The sequence below is a fragment of the Ovis aries genome, chromosome 25 (genome assembly GCF_016772045.2).
Source record: "Ovis aries strain OAR_USU_Benz2616 breed Rambouillet chromosome 25, ARS-UI_Ramb_v3.0, whole genome shotgun sequence".
NCBI lineage: Eukaryota > Metazoa > Chordata > Mammalia > Artiodactyla > Bovidae > Ovis > Ovis aries.
Window position 1 is genome coordinate 7994407 of NC_056078.1, and position 5578 is coordinate 7999984.

Sequence of the window (5578 nt, forward strand, 5' to 3'; positions counted from 1 at the left end):
TAAATTTTTCATTTGATTTTAATGATCCGATTAAAAGACTGGGTGCTTTACTGAAAATCACAGGTTGGAGAACAATGAAGTCATTTGTCCAAAAACTCAAATAAGAAAATAGCCATCACAACAGGAATCTGAGGGGACTGTGCATTTTACATCAGAACAGGCTCAGGGCAGTGAGGACTCCTAAAGGGCGATTATCCCTTCAAGGACCACCTCATCCTTCCCACTGAGTAGGAGACTCCAGCAGGGGCTCACCAGGGGGCTGTGAAGCTGAGAAGGTCATTCTTCTGTTACTGAGTCCAAGCTCATACTGCCTGCCTCATGACAAGCTGATAAATTGAGAAATGAGTTGTTGGGGCAAGGAACTTTATTCAGAAAGCCTGCAGATGGAGAAAATGGTAGACTCATCCCCAAGAACCATCTTGCCTGGGTTAGAATTCAGGCTCCTTTTATACTAAAAGGAAAGGGAGTCAAGTCAAACATTTCCTGGTTCTTGTCTGTCTCTGGAGGGAACGTGTTAATTTCTTCCTGCCTGTAGTCATTCACAGGTGGGCTTGGTCAAGTTGTTTCCTGTGAGATAAACAAAGGTATTTTATCTTAATGCTCATTACCTGGGAAGCAGGGTTCCCATAGATGGGCTGCTGCTGCTGCTGCTAAGTCGCTTCAGTCATGTCTGACTCTGTGCGACCCCATGGACTGCAGCCTACCAGGCTCCTCCGTCCATGGGATTTTCCAGGCAAGAACACTGGAGTGCGTTGCCATTGCCTTCTCTGGCCAGAGATGGGCAATTGTATATAATTTAAGTTTATAGGCAACATCCCTTTAGAGATTACCTTGTAATAGAATACAAAAGTTCTTCTCTGTTACATTCTGAGCACAGATCTTGAACTACAAATCACTACCTGAACTGCTAGAGGGAACTGACTGGCTGTCCTAGCGGAGTCCTGGATCTTCCCAGGCTCAGCCTCCTAAGAGAACGTGTGTCCTTAGGGAAGCCTGGAATGCACCACGAGACCCTCACCCTGACTGTGGCATAGCTTAGACTGGGTCATGATGGCCTCTTTCCTTTTTTCAATTTTATTGACCTATAGTTGATTTACAATGTTCTGTTAATTTCAGCTGCACAGCAAAGTGACTCAGTTATACATATATGTGTATATATATACATTCATTTTCGTATTCTTTTCCATAATAGTTCATCACAAAGTATTGACTATAGTTTCCTGTGCTATGCAGTACGGCCTTGCTGTTTGCTCATGCCTACCAGTAGATACCAAGGCCCAGTAGGGTACACCTGCTGGCAGAAATCAAGGCTAGCCGCCAAGGTCTGCCATTCAGATATCCCACGTGGGTGTGACTGCTGAGTTAATAAATTCCGCAGAACTCCGTCTTCATCCTGAACTGGCCTTGTTATACGGTCAACTTCACCTGAGACTTTCATCCAAACTCATCTGAAAGGGATATGACATGAGGGCTATAAAGACTGGCAGCAAAGGGCTTACACCGAGACCCTTCCAAAGCGACCTCCAGACTGACCACCAGCATGTCCTCTCTGTTGTTCAGTTCGAATCCCTATTGTTTTTTAATCCAAATCTTTGCCCTGCCAAGCATGAGGAAAAGCAGGTCTTACCCAGTTAAGAGCTGACACAAAGGGGTCTCTACCTGCGGCCTGGTGACTCTGCAGCCTAGAAGGGCTCTCTGTCCTGGGTCCCCCAAGTTCCCACTGAGCCCCAAGGTTGGGGACCAGACCCCAGAGCTGGAAGAAACTTGTGTGGCTCAGAGTCAGAGCAGAATCCTCTGTGCTGGAAAAGACTTCACACTGACCACAGCATCTTGTGACTCACAGTACCAAACGCTGCTCCTAGCTGGAGGAAATGATGACACTTCCAGCCCTTAGAGGAGATCTGTGGTCGCTGTAATCAGACTAATACCCTGTTCTGTTTCAATGACGCAGGGTCACATTTTCCTTTGAACTGAGAAAATTCATGTCAGGCATAATCATACCACCTCCCTCCTCCTCGTTCCCATTCTCCCTCTCTTCCCTCCACCCCACGTTCTTTTACCCTCTCCTCCGTGTTTACAGGGATGTGAAATTCACATAACACACAATGGACCATTTTAAAGGGTATGACCCAGCGGCATTTCATGCATTCAGGACTGTGCAACCTTCATCTCTCTCTAGTTTCAAAACTTTTCATCACCCCGAGGACCCCACGGGGAGGAGGGGGTCATTCTTGTTTCCACTTCTCCAAGGCCCTGGCAGCAGCAACTAATATGCTTTCTATCTTTATAGATTTGCTTATTCTGGACATTTCATATAAAAGGAAGCATACAGCATTGCAGCACCCCCCGAACTCTGAGATCTAATGCTTGATGATCTGCGGCAGAGCTGATGTAATAATAACAGAAATAAGGCTTACACACAATACATGTATTATGCTTGAATTATCCTGAAACTGTTCCCACCCCTGATCCAGGAAAAAATTATCTTCTATGAGACTGGTGTCTGGTGCCAAAAATTTGGGGACCCATATTGAATACGGGACCCTCTGGTCTGGTATCTTTCACTTAACATTCTGTTTTCAAGGTTCATCCAAGCCGTCGCATGTAACAGCACTTCATTCCTATGACTGAACAGTGTTCCATTGTGTGTCTATGTCACAATTTGTTTATCTAGTCATCTACAGATGGGCATTTGGGTGGTTTCCACCTCTTGCCTATTATGAATAATGCTTCTGTAAACATTCACGCACAAGTGTCTCTGTAGACGTGTTTTCATTTCTCTGGCGTGTACACCTAGAATTTTAAGAAACTATCAAATGTTTTTCCAAAGCCGCTGCACCGGTTTGCATTCCCACCAGCAGAGGAGGGTGACACTTTCTTTCATCTGATGAAACAAAACAAAATCAAAACAATTGGCTCATCGTGGAATAGTGAGTCTGCCGACGATATTTAAATAACCAACCATCTTTTGCAACAGTGATTCACCAAGTATGGAAAGGTGAGCTTGAAACAAACCCACCCTGCTGGGTCCCCAGCTTTCCCTGAAGGGCAGAATAAGACCTTCGAGCAGGGAGAGGCTTCACTGAAGGTTTCCTCGCCTTGCTGGCTCCCCAGCTGCTCTTATTCAATTCTGGCCCATCAGCAGGTCAGCTTGGCCAGATACCCACTGAGCACAGAACACTGACCGGGCCAGCTGGGGGAAAGATGCACAGGAAAAGATGCCAGGGGTATTCAAGGAGGATACGATAATCCAGGCAAGTCTGAACAGACAAGACAAGGGATGGCATGTTAGAGCTGGAAAGGATTGTGGGATCTCAACTCAAAATCAGGCACAAGGTTGGAGTTGAGGGAACTGAACCCCCAGGTTCATGGACTCACACCTGGCCAGCCAGTGGCAGGACATGAGAAGTCAGGCCCGCTGTGGTGAGAGGAGCCCTCATCTACTTTGCTGGGATTCCTGGGTTGGTCCCATGAGGCAAGCTGAGGGGTTGGGGAAACACAGATCCTTCAGTCCTGCTCAGACCAACCGGAACCGACTCTCTCGGAAGATCTGATCAGGAAGTTTGGGGAACCTGCCGGCAACTGTAAACAAAATGATAAAGCTGATTTAACAGCACCAAAAGTGCCTACTCTTGATTTTAATGTTGATATGGCCTTACATTTGAGTGAAAAGTTGGAAGTCAGCATGTTTACTTGATACGTGGTTTCTGTTGGAGCTTGCCTTAGGCTCTGATGGTCTGATGGTTTAGATAGGCAATTTATGGCACGCATCTGTCACACCCACCCACCAACACCCCTACACACACACACACAGAATGGATGGAGTGTTGCCCCACCTCTTTTAACCCAGATTATAGCAATTAAACTCACTGTTCTGTACCTTGCTTCAAAAACAAAACTAAATCCCTTATCTAATCTGATAATAGTTATTAAGAAAAAGCCTGTGAAGTAGGTATTTTTAAAATCCTGATTTCACAGATGAAGAAACCAAGATTCTGTGGGTCTCAGCTACTTGCTTAAAGTTATGAAACCAGTGATGGGCTAAATTCTGTTCCCATGAAAGGTTATGTTGGTGTCCTAACCCCCCATAGCTTAGACAGTGATCTTATTTGGAGATAAGATCTTTATAGAGGCAATCAAGTTAAAATGAAGTCATTAGGATCTTATAAAGTGGGAAATTTAGACACAGACACCCGCAAGGGGAGAACCTCATCGGAAGATGAAGGCAGAGATCAGGGTGAGAAAGAACACTAGATTGGCACCCACCAAAAGCTGAGGGAGAGGACTGAGACAGAGTCTCCCGTACAACCTAGAAGGAGCCGACCCTGAAAACTCCTTGATCTTGGACTTCCAACCCTCAGAACGGTGAGACAATATGTTTCTACTGTCTTAAGTCAGCCAGGCTCTGGTCCTTTGTATGGCAGCTGCAGCCAACTAATACACCAGCCAAACTAAGAATCAAACCCAGGTCTGTCAATACCTAATTAGAGCGTGCATGACCAACTCAAGGAGCCTGGAGTATAGCGGGGGACAGATGTGAGCAAAGACACATGGCAGTTCTCTGACAGCTCTGTGCAAAGACCAGAGGAGCACAGAGTAGGAGTGTGGGGGATGGGAGGCAGGGGCTTTAGAGGCGATTTCCAGCAGGTGGAGTCTGGATGTGACTGTGTGCTCAAGTCAGTTCCAGGGTTGTAATCTAGAATGCTGTTGCAGCAAGTACATGCAGAGGGCTCATAGAGCTTGCCACCACCACCACCACCACCCCCCCCCCACACACACAGAGGTGTGAACAGTACCATGGACAGTGGAAAGAGATGCCCCGTAGGAGGCAAACACAGAGTCCTTGCTCCGTTCCATCTCTTGGACAGGTCATATAGTCTCCAAGGCCTTGGTTATTCCAGCTATAAATTCAAGAACATCATATCTTCCTACCCTAAAGGACCAGACTCCCATTTAAGGGCCATTTATGAGGTTTATGTCTGGGAGAGGGTGGCCTCCTATGAGGGCAGTGGCTCCCAACCTTGGCTCAGCCTGGGAAACTTTTGAACTATCCAGATTCCAGAGAGCTGCCATACTGGAAAACGGCATGGCAACCCACTCCAGTATTCTTGCCTGGAGAATCCCATGGACAGAGGAGCCTGGCAGGCTACAGTTCATAGGGTTGCAAAGAGTTGGACACAACTGAGCCACTAACACTTACTTACCAAAGCATATCTGTGTGTGCTAAGTTGCTTCGGTGTGCTAAGTGCACACATGTATAAGTATACGTACACGTGCACACACACCTTGCTCAGTGGAAGGGCCGTGCTACAAAGGAGTCACGGACAGGTCTGGGTAGACCGTGAGAGTTCTGCTGGGGTAAGTGGGGGCCACAACTGCAGGAGCCACACCAAGCACATGAGTAAAAATAGACATTGCTATGCCTGAGTTGGGGAAAATTCAGGGCATGGGGATGCTAGCAGTGTGAGGGGTGTGCATTTAAAAAAAAAAATCTTGAGAGAAAAAAAAAAAGCAGCTCCCTGCTCTTACTGTCTTGAAATTCTCAGTTTTTCACCAAGGAGACCCTGAATTCTTATTT

General features: G+C 46.5%; 1 long non-coding RNA gene across 1 annotated transcript; it reads right to left on the bottom strand.

Moving 5' to 3' along the window:
- LOC121817966 (uncharacterized) lies at nucleotides 1–1970 on the bottom strand. The gene is made up of 2 exons (XR_006058053.1): nucleotides 1628–1970; nucleotides 1–567 (listed from the first exon to the last, which is right to left on the bottom strand). It is a non-coding gene; the product is annotated as an uncharacterized LOC121817966 (long non-coding RNA).
- Between the last annotated feature and the right edge of the window lie 3608 nt (nucleotides 1971–5578).